The 16,807-nt window shown below is 45.6% G+C and overlaps 1 protein-coding gene across 2 annotated transcripts in view; it reads right to left on the bottom strand.

The window, feature by feature from the left end:
* Window positions 1-16,807, bottom strand: part of LOC119014606 (RNA binding protein fox-1 homolog 3-like) — a 422,323-nt gene that overhangs the window by 332,845 nt on the left and 72,671 nt on the right. For both annotated transcript variants that reach the window (XM_037089938.1, XM_037089937.1), the window contains exon 3: window positions 1,944-2,053. The gene's annotated coding sequence lies outside the window, so the exon portion shown is untranslated. The remainder of the gene's footprint in view (window positions 1-1,943; window positions 2,054-16,807) is intronic.

The raw sequence follows: 16,807 nt of genomic DNA, 5'->3' as shown, positions 1-16,807 counted from the left end.
CAAACAGGTGTGATGTGCTCTCAGATGTATGTCAGTGTTATGAGGCTCCTGCAGAATATTAATAACCGCCTCTGACTGTGAACAGTGACGTTGATCTCACGGCTGAGTGTTTTAATACATTGCATTAACTTTAGATTATTTCCACAGTTTGAGTGTCTGTATGTTTTATGTTCCTAATTCAAAGCTGCCATCAGCTGGCAGCTTTTGGCATTTTTTTTTTCTTCTGCCGTCGTCCTCACCTCGACAGAACGAGAGAGTGGAGCTGGAAGAGTGAAGGAAAGACCCAACCGGAGGAAGGATTCAATAAAAAATGTTTTTTAAAAAAAAGGCAGCAGAATACATTCAAGGCAGATGACTCCCCCTGTAGTCCTCATCCAGAGAAGCACTAAATAACAAAAATTTGATAAATAAAAAAGAGGAGACAGAGCGGCAGAGCCACAGAGAGAGAGGGGGGAAAAGAAGCGATGGGATAATTTAACAAGCTTCCTCCTAAACCACTCCAAAACCTCCAGAGTTTAATTGCTGGGAGGCAACATTATCCCTAGCAACACTGTGTCTGTCTCTTGGCTGGGATTCGGTGGGTACCTGCTGTATCCACTCCCTGCACAATACAGCGCCCACTGAGCCATATAATCCTCTCAGGCCCTCCTCTTCTGGAGAACCACATTCAATCCCGTTGTGACACAGGAAAATCTCCTCTTCTCCTCATTTTTTTTTTTTCTTGTGTGTGTCAGGCTACGTGCTTCAAATAAGCCCAATCAGTAGGCGCTGTTATGTGTGCACAATGCTACAGGGAGAGAGAACCAGGTTTATGGGGGAGAAAACAAGAGAGGAAGAGTTGAATAAAAAGACGTTTTGATTATTTTTTTTGGGAGGGGGGTTACTTCCCATTCCTCCGCGGAGCTTTCCCCGGGAGCAGCCATATTCCTGCTCATGTTTAAACGTGAATCAGTCAGACGGGCCGTTTCCCGGGTTCCTGCTGAATCATCCCGCCCTCCTCCTCCCGCCGTCACAAGGCGCCGGGTTACTTTTGAACCCGCTGCCTTGTAGGGAAGAAAACACGAAACTAATGCCACTCTCTTCCTGACTTCCTCTTTCAAGTTGCCCTTGAAAAGAAAATTGCAACGGCGGCTTTGATGCAAGTCTGACATGCTTGGAGATATTCTCTCCGTAAGTGCAGACACGTACTAGATTATCATTCCAATGAGTCTGTTCTGATGTCTTTTAACCGGCTGCATATAGCCCGGGCTGACGAGAAGAAAGCATTTTCCAACAGCGGCTCATTACCCAAAATGGCAAAAGAAGAAAAATGGTATTTCTTTGTTGTCCAGTGGTTTGCATCTTAAGTCAATATGGCATTTAGAGACCTGCCGAGCCTCCCTTTAATTAGAAGATGTGCTAAATAATGAGAAAGTAGAGGAAGCAGTGTACTGAAAAAGATTTCTTTGTTTTATTATTTTTTGTTTTATATACTTTTAGGTCACCTCCGTCCTCCAAATTAGTTTCTCTCTACTTTCTCTACTTTTTTTTTTTATTTTGTTCTCCGAGCAGAAAAGAACAGTTTGTTGTTTTTCTTGTGTGAGAAAAAAACAAAAAAAAAAGAAAAAAAAAGAGAAAAGAACAGTCTGCATTTTTCTTCTTCTTCCTTCGGCATCGTTTCATTAGAAAGCACATTTTGAGAGAACAAACTGTTCCGCCGCTGACTTTTCCTCCCTCTCATTATCGTTCCTGGTAAGTGAGAGGTCTATTGAATATTTGCCGGTGTCATGTTCGGCTGTAACCCTCTTAAGATGCTGTATTTATATCTAAAAGGTGAAGATCTGGATGTTCCGCTCTCATTGTTTCTCAGGATTATGTACAGTATCATCTCTAACAAAGCTCTCAAACATTTTGCACCATTATCGGTCGGATGTGTGCGTCCAGGTGACGGTGAGTCATCCTACCTATGGGAGGCTGGAGGTCAGAGGTCGGAAGGTGTCGGGGGAGGAGGGAAGAGTCACTTGTTGCTGCAGCTGAGGCTGAAGTCAGAGACGTCACTGTAACCAGTCAGTGTCTGAAAGAAGAAGAAGAGCAGAAACACAAACGTTGTTACTCTGTTCAGTTCATTTTACACAACCAGGTGAGAAATCAGTGTTTCAGTTTCAGTGAAAAGGTCGCAAGTCAAGCACTTAAATATTCAGCTGCCTCTGATCTTTATTTTCTCTTTACAGCTTCAGCGATTTTCAGGCCGATGAACCCTCAACTCCAAACTCATGCGTGATCTCGTATGAAACGTTGTTGCAGATGAAACTGGGACTACAGCAACGTGTCGAGTCACGTATCAACGCGTCAGCAGCGTCTCTGCAGCCTCTCCAGCGGTTTGTGTGGACGATACGTCTCCTGCTCCATGAGTTACAAACTCATCCTGGGTGTAAAATCATCGTGTTTACATGAAAATCTGGCACCCACCACCGCAGAAACCCTGAGGACCTGCTGTTAAAGACCGAGGCCCGGTGCCGTCCTCTTACTTACTGTCACTGTTAATCCGTCTTTTGTTTAATTTGACTTGATGTAAAAATAATTTATCTCGACTGAACTTTACGCCATGAGTGAGAAGTGCAGCAATACAGATAATTAATAGCTAATTTTTCCCTTTGAGGGCTGAAACTGAAACTTAACGATGGACAAAGAGACAAAAACAATCACGTTTAGTTTTATTTTGTTATAATGCAGAAATGGAACGAGGATCCGAAGCTGCTTTGATGCAAAGAGTCACTCTGCAAACTGCATAAAGTTTTAAAATGTATTTCTTTAACATCTGTTTTTTAGCTGCAAACATCTGGGGGAAGTTTTGAATCTGAAAGGTTGATGCCGACTGAAAAAACAACCAAATCTTTTCCTATAAAAAACTTAAAAAAGAGCTTCTCACTGTAGTTTCTAAGAAAAGTCACTCAAACAGGAAATAGTGGATTTGTCGGGGACTACTTTGAGCTGAGGAGTGATATATATACGTTTGGTGAGTCGTCACAAGCTGTGTCGGATTGAGTCACGATCAACTGTGTGTGTGTGTGTGTGTGTTCGTGGTAATAAAGGAACATGTCAGCCGGCACAACAGTGATGTGTTTTTATTAGTTTCTGGACACAGAGGAAGAAGATATACACGAAGAATTCTCGCTGGTGGATTTTTTCCCTGGTAGTTTTGGTCTTCAATAAATATTTCCATCAGGAAAACTTTCCCCCGCTGACTGAAACATTACAAAAAACTTTGCAGCCGTGGTTTCTAATGACGGGATGTAATATCTGCACACAAAGAATCTTTCCCGTCCAACACTGGCGTATAAGAGGTGAAAGGTCGGCTCAGAATCCATAACAGATCGTTAAGCTCGGCCACGCTGGCGTCCGATCCTTATGAAAATTGTAACGGGCCTCGGCACGAGCGCCGAATCCAACAAATCAGAACTGTGAGGCTTCCACTCGACGCGCGAGATCGGTTCGAAATGTTTTTGTCAAAAAAAAAAGAAAAAAAAATGGTCAGCTGCTCGACTCCCACCTGCTGCTTTATCTTCTCCAGGATTTATAGCGGCGGTGGCTGCGATGGCGGTTGTAGTGTTAACGCTGAGTGAGATCCGCTTTAAAAATAAACACATTTGCCAACACAGCGAGGGCTTCAAGTAACATTAGATTATATAAATTGTCAGTAATGAGGCACCGGGGACGGCATCTGTGATCCGCAGAGGTCGAGCGCAGCATTCTGCTCCGCCGCTGAATAAAATGCATCCTGAGAGCGATTTAACAGCCTTAACATGAGCAGGTACATACAAAGAGACAAGCAAGAGGTCCGAGGGGGGGCGCCGGGCTCGCTGTAGAGGTCACACACTCACACACACACACACACACACACACACACACAACAGTGAAACACAAACACTGCTGACAAGGGGAAAATATGAGGACTTCTGAAGCACTGTAAAATGTATGAAGAAACGGATGTGAGGGTCATTTTACTGAGCAGAACCATTAACATCTCTGCCCTTGTCTGAACTGGAGCTCAGATCAGTCACTCACACACACACACACTCACACACACACACTCACACACACTCACACACAAGACATGTATGCACACACACACACACACACACACACACATAAAGCAGTATTTTCTCCTCTTTTTACATGTCTCCCCTCTTTTCGCCCTCGGAGAAGGAGAGGTCGACATTTTAACTGCAGCAGCGAAGGAGATGGCTTCCTTTCACCTTGACGGGCATATAATGAACATTTTTCATTTTGAGCTTAGCTTCACTTACAGAGTCAGTCAGCTATTTTCTCTTTGAACCTTTTTTTCTTTTTTTTCCTCCGTTCCTGACATTTCCCTCTGTGGTTTTGCCAGGATGATCTTCACAGTAAATTTGTGCCCCTTTTTAAAGAAATAGGATACATTTTCTGTTGATTTCTTCTTTTTCTTTCTTTTTTTTTTTTTTTCTCAAAGCGCTCATTTCCATAAAAGGTACACAAACAGGCCTACAGTGCAGCATGAAGCACAAACAATATGCTAATCACACCTGTTTCAATTATCCATCAATCATCCATTAAACCCATATCGTTATTTACTTATTGTTTTTGCATTCGGCATCAGAAAGGAAAAATACGGCGCCTGCAAGGAATGTGACAAAACATCTTTCACTCCTTTAACCTCGACACAAAGAAGCCTGACTGGTCTGGTGACGCCTCACCTGAGTCAGGAGGTCACAGGTAGCTCGTTAGTGTCAGAGCCTGTGTGTTAAAGTGATGTGACAGTTCTTATCAGAAAGTTGTTCAAACGAGATGTGGAAACGACAACAGAGATACACAAAACAACCAAAAAGAAAAATGCAAAATGACCACAAGAAAAATACACAGTGACGTAAAACAGCCAAATAACGTGACATCACTACTGAGAGACACAAAAACAGGCATTAAGAAACACAAAACAACTACAGAGACACAAGACAGCCACAAAAATATGCAATACAACAACAAAGACACACAAAGCAACAATACAGAAACAAAACAGCCATAAAATGCTCAATGACAAAAGGACACAACAACAGTCGTGAAGTGACACAAAATAGCCACAAAGAGATGAAACACAACAACAAAGATACACAAAAAACAAAACGGAAACAAAATAACCACAAAGAGATGAAACGCAACAACAACAAAGACACACAAAACATGCAAATGAGAACAAAAATACAGAAACAACAATAAAGACACACAAAGACGACCACAGTGAGACACAAAACACCCACAATGAAACAAGTAAAACTACAAAGCAACATGTTTAATATGTTTCCTGTGTAGTTTTATATGTCAGGTAGTTCAGTGTGTCTTCGGTTCTGATCGTCTGATGTTCTTCGATATGTTCAAATGTATCGTCATCCTCTCAGTCAAAGTGATGGATCAACTTCACCAGAGGAAAGAAAGGAAAAGTCCCAAAAAAAACAAAAAAAAACCTCACCGTGTGCATCTCAGAACCAACGATTAGAAACAGAAACGATGCACAAACACAACAAACACAACATGCGAAACATCGAAACTAAAAAAAACCCTCCGTGCAAAAAACCCCTAACTTGTATTCAAAAGGCTAGTTAAACAGGACCACATGTACCACACACACACACACACACACACACACACACACACACACACACACACACACACAGGGGGGGCTGGCAGGGTGCGTTCCAAGACAGCTGGTGAAAACCGGGTGTGCTCTGGCTGCTAGAAGGAGCAGATTCAGGTGACATCTGTGCCTCCTGTTGCAGCGCAATAGTAGAAACACTAAAAGTGAATTACAACATTAATGATAGTGCTCTGCAAGCTGTCGTTCCATATTACGCATCCATTATTCCTTGCATGGGTACTCAGAGGCATCGTGAAGGAATCGGAGGGCCCCGCCACCCACCTCCGCAAAAACACACACACACACACACACACCAAAAAAAAAAAAAAAAAAAAAAAGAAGCAGCGAGGAGCCACCTCGCTGTGAAGAGGAGCAGCGGTGCTTTATAGACTAACACCGATACACCGTGTCACCACATGGCACAGTGCTGCTGACTGGATGACTGATTCTCTCCCTCTCCATTCCCATCACTCGCTTCATCTTTCAAGCAAGCAACCTCCCACCCCTGACCCCCCCTCCTCCTCGTCCTCCTCGTCCTCCTCGTCCTCCTCCTCGTCCTCCTCGTCCTCCTCCTCCTCGTCCTCCTCCTCCTCCTCGTCCTCCTCCTCCTCCTCGTCCTCCTCGTCCTCCTCCTCCTCCTCCTCCTCCTCGTCCTCCTCCTCGTCCTCCTCCTCCTCCTCCTCCTCCTTGTCCTCGTCCTCCTCCTCCTCCTCCTCCTCCTCCTCGTCCTCGTCCTCGTCCTCCTCCTCCTCCTCGCCGCACCGCCGCCGCTATTCCAGACAACATTTGTTTGATCTTGCCGCCCTCTACAGCTGAATGAAATCAATCTGGGAGAGATGTCATGTGTGAGCAGAAATGATTGGCCGCAAGAATAACATGTATTTGAGAACATGGAGGCCCGTGCCCTCTGTCTCGCCCGCCTTTTTTTTTTTTTTTTTTTCGAAGCTGGACACACATGGCGGCCGTGCACGTGGCTCAGAAAACACACGATGGCGGCGGCGATGGCAGCGGCCCCCGGCGCTCGCCTGATGGGCATCACACAGACATCTCCGAGCTGTCACCCGTCCCCAGACTTTCAATAACTTCAAATCCCCCGAAAACCTGGAGAATAAAGGCAGAGTCGATCACTCATAGCTCCCCTCACTCCGCCGCTCTCTTCAGGGAAATAACAGCCGAAGGAGAAAAACAAAGTCAGGATCCCGTCCTCTCCCGGAGAAAAGCACCAGCGTTCCCGCAGGACGCAAGAAGAACGTTTCTTTCATCAGTCTGGTTAACGCACAATAAAAAAAAAAAAAGATTCATTTAAGATGTTGTGACTTTAATAGCAGGCTGGTATAAACCAACTGTAGGGGGGATCAGTGGTAATCAAAGATGGATTTCTAAGAATAAAAAGCTGGATGACAAGGAGAGTGTGGTGGTGCTGGTGGCATCACGCACACAGCAGCGTGGCTTTCACACCAGCCTACACATTTCTATAGGAGTCTGTGTGTGTGTGTGTGTGTGTGTGTGTGTGTGTGTGTGTGTGTGTGTGATTTGGATTCATGCCATGCAGGATCGGGTGGCGGGCGTTCCCTTTCCCTCCACAACGCCGTCTCCCGAGAACATAAACAGATCGTCGGCACATCCACAGCATCCAACCGCAGCTCCGTGTCGCCGCCGCCGCCACCACCGCCGCCGCTGACTGGCTGGCTGTGATTTCTTCATTCAGGAGAGAGTGCCACAAAATGTGTCGTACTTGAAGTGTTTTACAATTACCAGCTGATTATATCAGCCGCATTAGCATATTAAAAGGAAAGACTACTTGAACACAGAGATAATGACTGAGTGTTAAAAATAATTTCCCCTACTCATTATCGACAACAGACACTGAGATCTGCGAGAGGGAAAATGTCGATAAATAAGCGTAAACCTTTACTGTGTAAATAACAACAATTAGGGCAGAAATGAGATCAGGCTGCGTCGGAGAAACGGGAGATAATTCTAATTAAAAACCTGCAGATATCTGGAGAAGAAGAGCATAAAGCTGTGCGTCTCTTCTTCTGTGGTAGGGGGAATTATTCTGCACTCGTGTGTGAAAAACTTTTGTTGTCGTTTACGAGGTGTTACTAAATTCTTTTTATTCTTCTCCCGCTTTTTAATATCAGCCGCTGTTGCTTCAGACTGCCATTCAGAGAGTGTCGAGCTCCCATCGGCTGGATAAAATGACATCAATACCTCATAAAAAAGGACTTTATGTTTCAAGTAACTGAATGCAAATGTGTTACCCTCCGTATGTGATGTATGTATATCCATAATCTCCCAGCTGGTGAGACTATTATTGGCTCGTTGATGCTGAATTCTATCGATTTAAACATTTTCACTCATGTGTTTGCAGGACACACGTGATTTTTTTTTTCCAGGTGGCTTGATTTTTTTTTTTTCTCTTTGCAGCTTCTTACATACGCGAGAAATGCTGCTAATTGGCTTCCAACCAGGTCACGATTTAGTTGCTACTATTTTGAGACTAATTATCATCATTTCCATTATCAAATGATCCATCTTGTGTTTCATCTAAGCAACAGTCCAAAAAAGTGCCGCCGCACCGTCACACATGTAAGAAAAGAGGCGTTTAATGACCGGCGGCGTGTATTTAAAAAGGCCCCGGCAGTCGTTTGACTAAAATATAAAGTAATCTTTGGGTTATCTCTGTGGGTTTCTGTCTCTCCACGCCGGCCTTTTGATGTAAAACACGGCACAAAGGAACGTTTCTTTGTCATTTGCTGTTTTGGTCTGAAACACGAGCCTTTCATCCCCGTCTGAATGTTGCTGCTCGCTCACGCCGGAGCTCCGTCCTCCATTGCTGAGCAGCTGTAAATGCGTGTGGACGTGAAGGAGACTGTGAATGTCATGAAATTCATCAAGCTGCAAGTTGGTTTTTGGTGTGTGTGTGTGTGTGTGTGTGTGTGTGTGTGTGTGTGTGTTGAGTTGAGTTCTCACAGGCAGAATTCTCAGCACCGGGGTCGAGAAATCATTAAGTTATTAACATTTATCAACAGTTCTCCCTGCAGATACGCGATGGCCATTTTGTGATTTTCGCCCCTTTGAAGTATTGTGATGCCTTCAAGTACTGTGAAATATTTAGTTTGACGACGGTAGGCAGATTTCTACCCACCTCTTTTTTTTTTTTTTTCTCCTCGACTCCAGCACCACCTGCACGGTTAATCAATACGCACTTTTCTTGCCCTTTTCCTCCGTCGTACACATATCTCCCTGTCTGACCAAACTGGCGAATTTGTGCTCTTAATCAGCTTGCCAGCCTTGTCTCTTCACTGGAGGCTGGCGACACGCTTCCCTTCCCCCTTAATTCCCCAGCTCTCAACAGACAGGCGCGCTGATTAACATGCACGCCCAGGTAGGAGCTCCCTCCAACACAACCCCGCTGCCCACCAGGTCCACACACCATTATCCCCGCTACTCAATAGCACCCATCTCCAACGCACATCTGTCGGGGCTGCTGCATCCCCGCTCCTTAATTAGCTTTACAACTTTCCCCCACTTCTGGATGGAAAATAAGGGATGAATCTGTGGCCGGTGTGCAGACAGAACGAGGGAGAGAGAGAGAGAGAGGGGACGGGGACATACGCTGAATGCTGAGATGGAAGATGAAATAGAGAGTGTGGCTGTTTGTGTTAGAGAGGACAGGATTCACATGAATTCCCCTCGCGTCCCGGCCCCCCCCAGCACCGCCAGGAAGCCCCGTCCTGCTCCGCCCGCAGCCCTGCCGGCACGTGCCCCATCTTATCTCCTCCCTCTCGCATCGATCCACCTTTAGCGCTTCTTCAGCTGACGTCCTCAAAGCTGAAGCGAGCAGCTTTTGATTCTCATCGACGGCCCAGGTGACGCCGGCGGAGGCGGCGCCCCTCGCGTCCGAGCCGAGCTGGCGCCGCGTGGCTAATGCTAATCCGCCATGCTCTCTGTTAGCCCGTCGCATTTGTCAGCTGCTCGAAAGAAAACAAACCGGGGAAAACAGACAGTGAGAACGGAGAGGCATCCAATTAATATGAAATTGTCTCCAGAAGTCAATAAGGTTTTAGTTCCACTTGAGTGTGTCTAAACGCGCAGAGTAAGGCTAATTATAATCCCATGGAGTATTTATACTATTTACGCTTTGCCCCTGTCATTACTACAAGCTGTAATCCTCCGACCCGTGTTGTCTGCATGTGTTGATGAGCCTTATGCCGGTTGCCAAAAATACTTAAGATCGTTTCCCCCCCACACACACATGCCCGATTCCTGAAGGCTTCGGCAAACTATTTCATGCACAAACAATGTGAAAATAATCACCGTTACTATGGCAATGAGCATCGAACAATATCATAATCAGGCGCTGCCATCAAGAATGGAGTTTCAATCCAGAGGGGCAAAGGTTGCAGAGGGAAGAAGAACAATGAGCTATTTTAGTCAATCTGCTATTCTACATACATGGCAGCTTCATTAGAACTACCCACTGCGTGCATAACCTTCCGCAGGCCTCCTACCAACCGTCTCCAGTATTAGAAATACTAATCTCCTATGTGTATTTCACCCTCCATCCTTCCTTCCATCCAGCAATTATGCCCCCCGCCATCAAAAGCCATCAAAACAGTAATTTCACTTTTTCACAGGCAGGCTTTTCACATTTCCTTCCGTGAAAGGCCTGAATCATCCCCTTATCTCCATGGCTATTACACAGTGTGCATGAGAGTGAAAACAATGGGCTCGGCGTGATGAGATCATGGCACTTCATTTCTCCGAGGCCACTCCGGTAGACACAAAGACAATCCGGGCAGCGGCGAGGAGGATGGGGACGGTGAGGGACGGAGGATTTCTCGGTCACTGAGCCCAGGGCTGTGAGGCAGGTCATCCCCCAGTAATAAGAAAGAGAAGAAGAAGAGGAGGAGGAGGCGGAGGGGGAGGAGATGTAATGGTGGTGGAGGGTCTCGCGGCCTCAGTGGAGACATTTGAGGCCCTGAAACCAAGGTCGGTGACTGGAACTCAAACTCCAGCCCTTTATTCCTGCCTGTGTACGGGAACCCTCGGAGGATTGAGCGATGCTGCTGCTCCTGCTTGCTTGCTTGCTTGCTTGCTTGCTTGCTGCTGCAGGATGAGTGCCGGGTTGCTTGTGTGGCAGGTTTGGTCGGCGTCTTGCAGAGACGGAGAGAGAAGCAGGGAGTGCTCCACTGAAGAGGATATGGCAGAGTGAAGTGACAGGCCCGGGGAGGGAGGAGGAGGCTGGAGTTGCAGGAAGAGACAGCTCACTAGTGACTAAAACGGCAGGTCTGAGATACAGAGTGTCTTCGCACGCTCTGTTCGCTTCTCTTTCTTCTGGCTTGCAGCGATCTCAATTTCTCCTTTTTCTCTCAATCAGTCGCAATTCTGGAGTTTATTCTAAAGGCGCTGAAAGGAGTAATTTTTTTTTCTCCCTTTCTATAAAGTGCGAATGCACTGTGACACAAAGAAATGTCTGCTCCAGACACGTCGCCACAGGTTACATAAGGTTTAATTTAATAACGTTTAAAGACCTGAAGGAATAAAATTACCCAGCAAACATTAAACAAAGTCTGAATATAGAAATGTAACAGTGTAGCAGAGATATGTTATTTTGTGCTGCTATGCAAATATAAGTCAGAATAATATTGTTTCCAGTCTGAAATATAACAAAGTCCTGAGTATTTTTCATTTTCTGCGGCTTTATAGATCAACTTCACCTCATCTCAGAGGCAAATATTCAACTTTTTACTCTACTACATGTGTCTGACGGCTTTAGTTACTTCTCAGATTAAAAATTTACACGTCTCTCTTTCCATGTATCTGCAAACAATGTTAATTTGAATGTGAAGTTGTTTTCCTAAATATGTCTAAACCTAAATTAAACTCGGATTAGCTGGAAAATGCATTTGCACGAATCTGAAAACTGTTTTCCTGACATGAAAATCTGACTTTTGAAATGATGCATTGCTGTGACATTAACCCAGCCGACAGTCGTTAAGACGATCTCAACCTTCAGAGGAAACGTACACGTTAATACGGGAGGAATATTAATCCAAAAACATCAGATATAACAGCAGAAACACTGACAGGAGCATCTTTACGTGACGACGAGTGCTGTCGGCGCCATGTTTTTACCGTTACTGCTGTAAATGATCTGAATACATCTTCCTCCACCGCTGACAAAACATCAGAAAATATTTTAGTGATACATACAAATAATGTTTATAATCTGTTCACACTGTATTCACATATTTATCCAGCCGCCTGCCTCCATGTCTCAGCTCTACTTGTTTCAGTTTACAACACAGAACGTTCGACCCGTTAACCTGTTTTCAGACGTCTGTACTTCCTTAACGGTGTTGCCATGGCGTTTTCAGTCTACAGTACCACACAGCAGCTTTACTGTCACGTCTTATTCTTTATTTCATTCCATCATTCTTCATCCTATTTGTTTTTGACCCGAACACTGTATATCTGTTTCCTTTTCCGACAAAACGCCGAGATTAAATAGATTAAATACTTCAGTGAGTTGTCTGTGTTGCATTATTGTGGTGAGGTAATGCAGATTTGCTCAATAAATGCAAATATATGCACGTTTCCTGTCTCTGCTCATTGATTTTCATACTGTACGGAGATGGAGGGAATATAAATGCATTTAAAACTGTAGGCGTGCAAAAATAAATAAATAAATAAATAAATGTATAAACTCTACAAGTATATAAATAATGACATCATTTGTGTGTGTGTGGAAGCTGAAACCCTGCAGTCGCACGGTGGTTTCCTCCAGCGTTGTGCTGTAAACTTCACATGCTCATGAGACGATTTGATTCACTGACGTATCTCCCAGCCTCCATTTCCATTACTGAGGCCTGTTTCTGTGTCTTTAACTCTGCATTTGTCTGTCTTGTGCAGCAGCGTGTACACACACACACACACACACACACACAGGCAAAACACACACACACTTCCTCTCTATCTCTCACTCCATCTCTCTTCCTCTTTTTCTCATTGGAAAGGGGGGAATCGGGTGGGGTGGAATGATCGTGTTAGGGGGTTCACAGAAGACTGACTGTTTATTATTGTCTTCGGCCCACTTAACTCTGACAGTAACAGAATGAGATGGGGAGAGAAGCGAGTGCCATTAATCACGGTGTCGGGAGGGCCTGAGCCGAGTGGAGACGCATCCATATCGCATGTGCCTGGGAGAGGAACACAAAGTGATTTTCAGGCCAGCCGGCCTCGTAGCGCCGCTGTGCAGCCTCCAAGTTCAGGCTGCTGGCGGATGAAGAGTGCAGGAGGAGGAGGAGGGGGGAGAAGTGGGCGGCTTTTCACACTCAATCTTCTTCAAATGTTCTGACACATTGCACCTACAGCCTCCCCCTGCTACCAGCAAACCTAAACAAGGATCAGCACCATTTAAAAAAACCCAGAACGTCTCCTGGAGGGAGACGCACTGAAGCGGGTGTGTGTGTGTGTGTGTGTGTGTGTGTGTGTGTGGGGGGGGGGGGTTAGTAACTGATGCTTTTATTGTGCTTACATGAGATTAAAGTTTTAATGAAACGCCAAGTGGAGTGCCATTTGTGCTCCGGCATAGTTTCCTGTTAAAACATGCAGCTAGGGGAAGGATTTCGCTGATACTGATTGACTTGCGCTTTAGCAAGTGGTGCTAAATTAACATTACGCCTTTCATCGTGGAGCTTCTGGTCCACTGACTCCTCGAGCTGGCAGCTCTGAGTGAACACGACCAGAACCAGACACAGCAAAGACGAAGGCCTGGCAAACCCAAACTAGCAAACTGCAGCTACATTCAGACCAAACAGAGATACAGGCTGAATATGAAAGCAGCTTATTACACCATGATACACGTTTCTTCTCAGGTGGTGACCTCTAGTGGCCATGATGATTATTACAGCCGCAAAGGAGGAAGTCAGTTGACTTATAAGTCTGCTTTTAGTCTAAAGTGAGCTTACTAATGCAAGGAAGTTATTTTAATATAATATTGTAGTCATTTAAACCCAGAGCACAGTTTTCTCTGTTTTGTTGCCTGAACTGAACCAAAGCTGGAGAGCAGGTCCTGTTCACCTGCAGCTGGCACGCTGCGGGAGCCATGTTTGTTTTTGGGGCCGGTCGTATGGATTATGTTGTTTGGGAAGACATTGGCAAGTGACCCAATTAGTCATTTTGGGATGTGTTGGCATCGTTATTATATTTGCCCCGGAGTGAAGGATGAGCAGCCAACATTTTTATCGTTTGTCCTGGAAGTTACAGACTCAACAACACAATTAAAAACACTGACAACGTAATGTTTTGTCCTTGATACTGGTGTACAGACGAGATACAGAGCGAGATATACGTGATGAAAACACTTCATGGGAACTTTACCTGGATTAGATTGGAGGTGTGCAGACAGGCTGAGCTGATTCAAAGTGTAAGCTGGTGGCAAAGTTGGCATACAGTCCCTGAAAAGTGCATCAGCTCAGGTGTCAGCGGCAGCTTCAGCCTCAGTCTGTCTGTCAGGCGTCAGTCTGTGTGAGCCGGCCCACCGTGCCGGGACACTATGAAGCCTCGGCACCCATGCCACCCGGCTGATTGACAGCTGTGTCTCTCAAGTCCCCCCCAACTCCTCCATAGCAACACCAGCCGCACACCTTCCTCTGCTATCAGTGACACCCAGATGTGCTACAGCAGCTGTCTCCAAGATTATTCCTCCGCGTCTTCGAGCCGCCATCTACATAGACAGCCGTCTAAATATTTAATCGTGCCAGAAGGCGCTGCTGCACCGCACACTTTAGGCCGGGGAAATACAGTGTCTCCGAGATAGACTGCGGGAGATGAAAAGCAAGAGGGACGGAGGAGGAGGAGGAGGAGGAGGAGGAGGAGGAAGCGAGGGAAGAGGTGAAAGGCTGGCGGGGTCACGACTGGGCCTGGCTGAGCTGAGTTACAGGTAAAAACCAAAGATGACAGTATATGCCACAATTGTTTGGACAAATGACAGCGGTTGCAGGAGGAGATGACAGGCTGCGTTTTTTGGATACACCCCGAGGACAAGCTCGGCTGACATCAAGTGTCTAACAAGGCAGACGAGACCATTCTGATTTCCCGCCGTACCTTCGGGGACCGACGCGGGCCCCCTTGAATGTGACATTGCTAACCATGATGCAAAAATTACAGTGCGTATATGTGGATGTCTGTCTGTCTCGCTCTCGAGTTGCTTTTGCATGTGCGTGTTCATCTGAGTGTGTCATCACTGACAGCTGATCAGAATACACACAGCGCCTGAGGTACTTTCTGTAATTTTGACTTTTTTTTTTTTTTTTTTAAGCCTTGGCTCAGTCCCAAGCAACAGATTGCTGCTGTCGCTGGAGTTGCGCCTCACAGATGGAGCAGCATCACTTCCTGAGGAGCCTGACAGGATCAATCCAGGAGCTCATTCGCTCGCAGTCAATTAAGCCATGTTAGTTTTGACAGGAGCCACGGGCGAAATAACAGCCGTCACTGTCTGGGAGGAAAATATTGTGACCACACAAAAAAAATGCACTTGTTTACTGGAGGGTGGTGGTGGTGGTGGTGGTGGTGGTGGTGGTTGGTTGGCGGGGGGGCGACTTCGCTGCCGGCTGCATCGAGCCACAGCAGGAGCCCCCCGGCAGATACGACGGAGATCGACGGCTGAACCGCGGCATCAGTCACAGAGTTTAATTTGTTTGAAAACACAAAACGCCCCGGGCAATTTAATGAATTCCAAAATGAGGACTAATCATGACCTTCATCGATTCTGATGGCATATTCGGTCCATCTGTCCGACTCATGCCTCTGCCTTTCTCGCCCGGCCAAGATCTCTCCCTCCTCTCCTCTCCTCTCCTTCTGTATCTCGGGTTTTCATTCTTCCCGTGTGATATAGGTCAACCGAGTTACTCGTGAAAAATGCTCCTAAAATGCCTCCTCTGATTCCTTAATAAAGCAAATTATTCTGAAGTGAATAATACAATACAGGAAAATGAAACAACCCAGAGATCTCTGTGTGTGCCACCCACTGAGAGAGGAGTCGGAGCTGGTCTCTTTGAACCTATTGGAACGAGAGTGAAACTCTTTGATTAGGACATGTAGGTAGGTAGCTGTGGGCGATGGACTGAAAACACTTGGCATCTGCTTGCAAGTCTCCACACACCCGAGGTGAGGGACACACACACCAACACACACACACACACACACACACACACTTTTCCCTGGCTGAGCTCGGCTTTACCCTGGGCATCATTACAGACACTACACATTCCTCCTTTGAAGGGTTATCAAGGCTCCTCATTAAAGATGTCCCTGGCTTTCTTAGTGATGTGGGCCTCCACAGGGCGTAATATACCCCCTTTAATTAGTTTGCAAACTCATTAGTGTGTGCCGGGCAATTAAATGTCCTTCCTTCAGAATAGTTTACAACAGGACAAAGGGATCCCAGGGGCTGTCAAGGAAGTAGGGCTCCTAGCCGAGACGACTGTCCCTTCCGCACAGGACCGTGGTCGGGGGGGAGCGGCGGACCCTCGATCGGTCCTCGTCCGACACACTGCTCCTGCGGTCCGTTCACTGCGGTGAGATACTGATGACACGACCAACAAACACCGTCATGAACGACCGACTGAACTGCTGGTTTAAGTGGAGATCGATGAGATGTCTGCCCTCCTTATCCCTGACTTATAAATATCATATTCTTTTGTTTGGGTATATTTAACCATATAAATCATAGAGTAATATCTTTGTTTGGACTATTTTGAAGTAAAATGACAGGTCAATAACTGCTTTGTCAGGGTTATGTAAATAATCAACCATATAAAAGTGATTCAGGAATAAATGTTGAATGTTTTCACTCTCAGAGAACCAGACAGGCAAAATAAAAAAAAATAACTCAACAAGAGATGTTAGAAATATTTATCATCCACATCGTTTTTCTGTTTTTCTGTGACTGTAAATACATCCGTCCACTCCAGAGGACGTTCTGCACTAAAGGCTACATTTAATTTGGCCTATATTCAGATAAAATCTGAAGACTGTTTTATAGATATTTCAGTCAAAAATATATCGTATTTTTAAATAAACACACAAAATAAGGAAGATAAAGTTGCACTGGAGTGAACAGATGTTTTTTCAGCCACAGAAGAAAATAAA

This window comes from Acanthopagrus latus, chromosome 23 (genome assembly GCF_904848185.1).
Source record: "Acanthopagrus latus isolate v.2019 chromosome 23, fAcaLat1.1, whole genome shotgun sequence".
Lineage (NCBI taxonomy): Eukaryota > Metazoa > Chordata > Actinopteri > Spariformes > Sparidae > Acanthopagrus > Acanthopagrus latus.
Note: the sequence above shows the minus strand (reverse complement) of the source record. Positions and strands in the feature narration are given on the sequence as shown.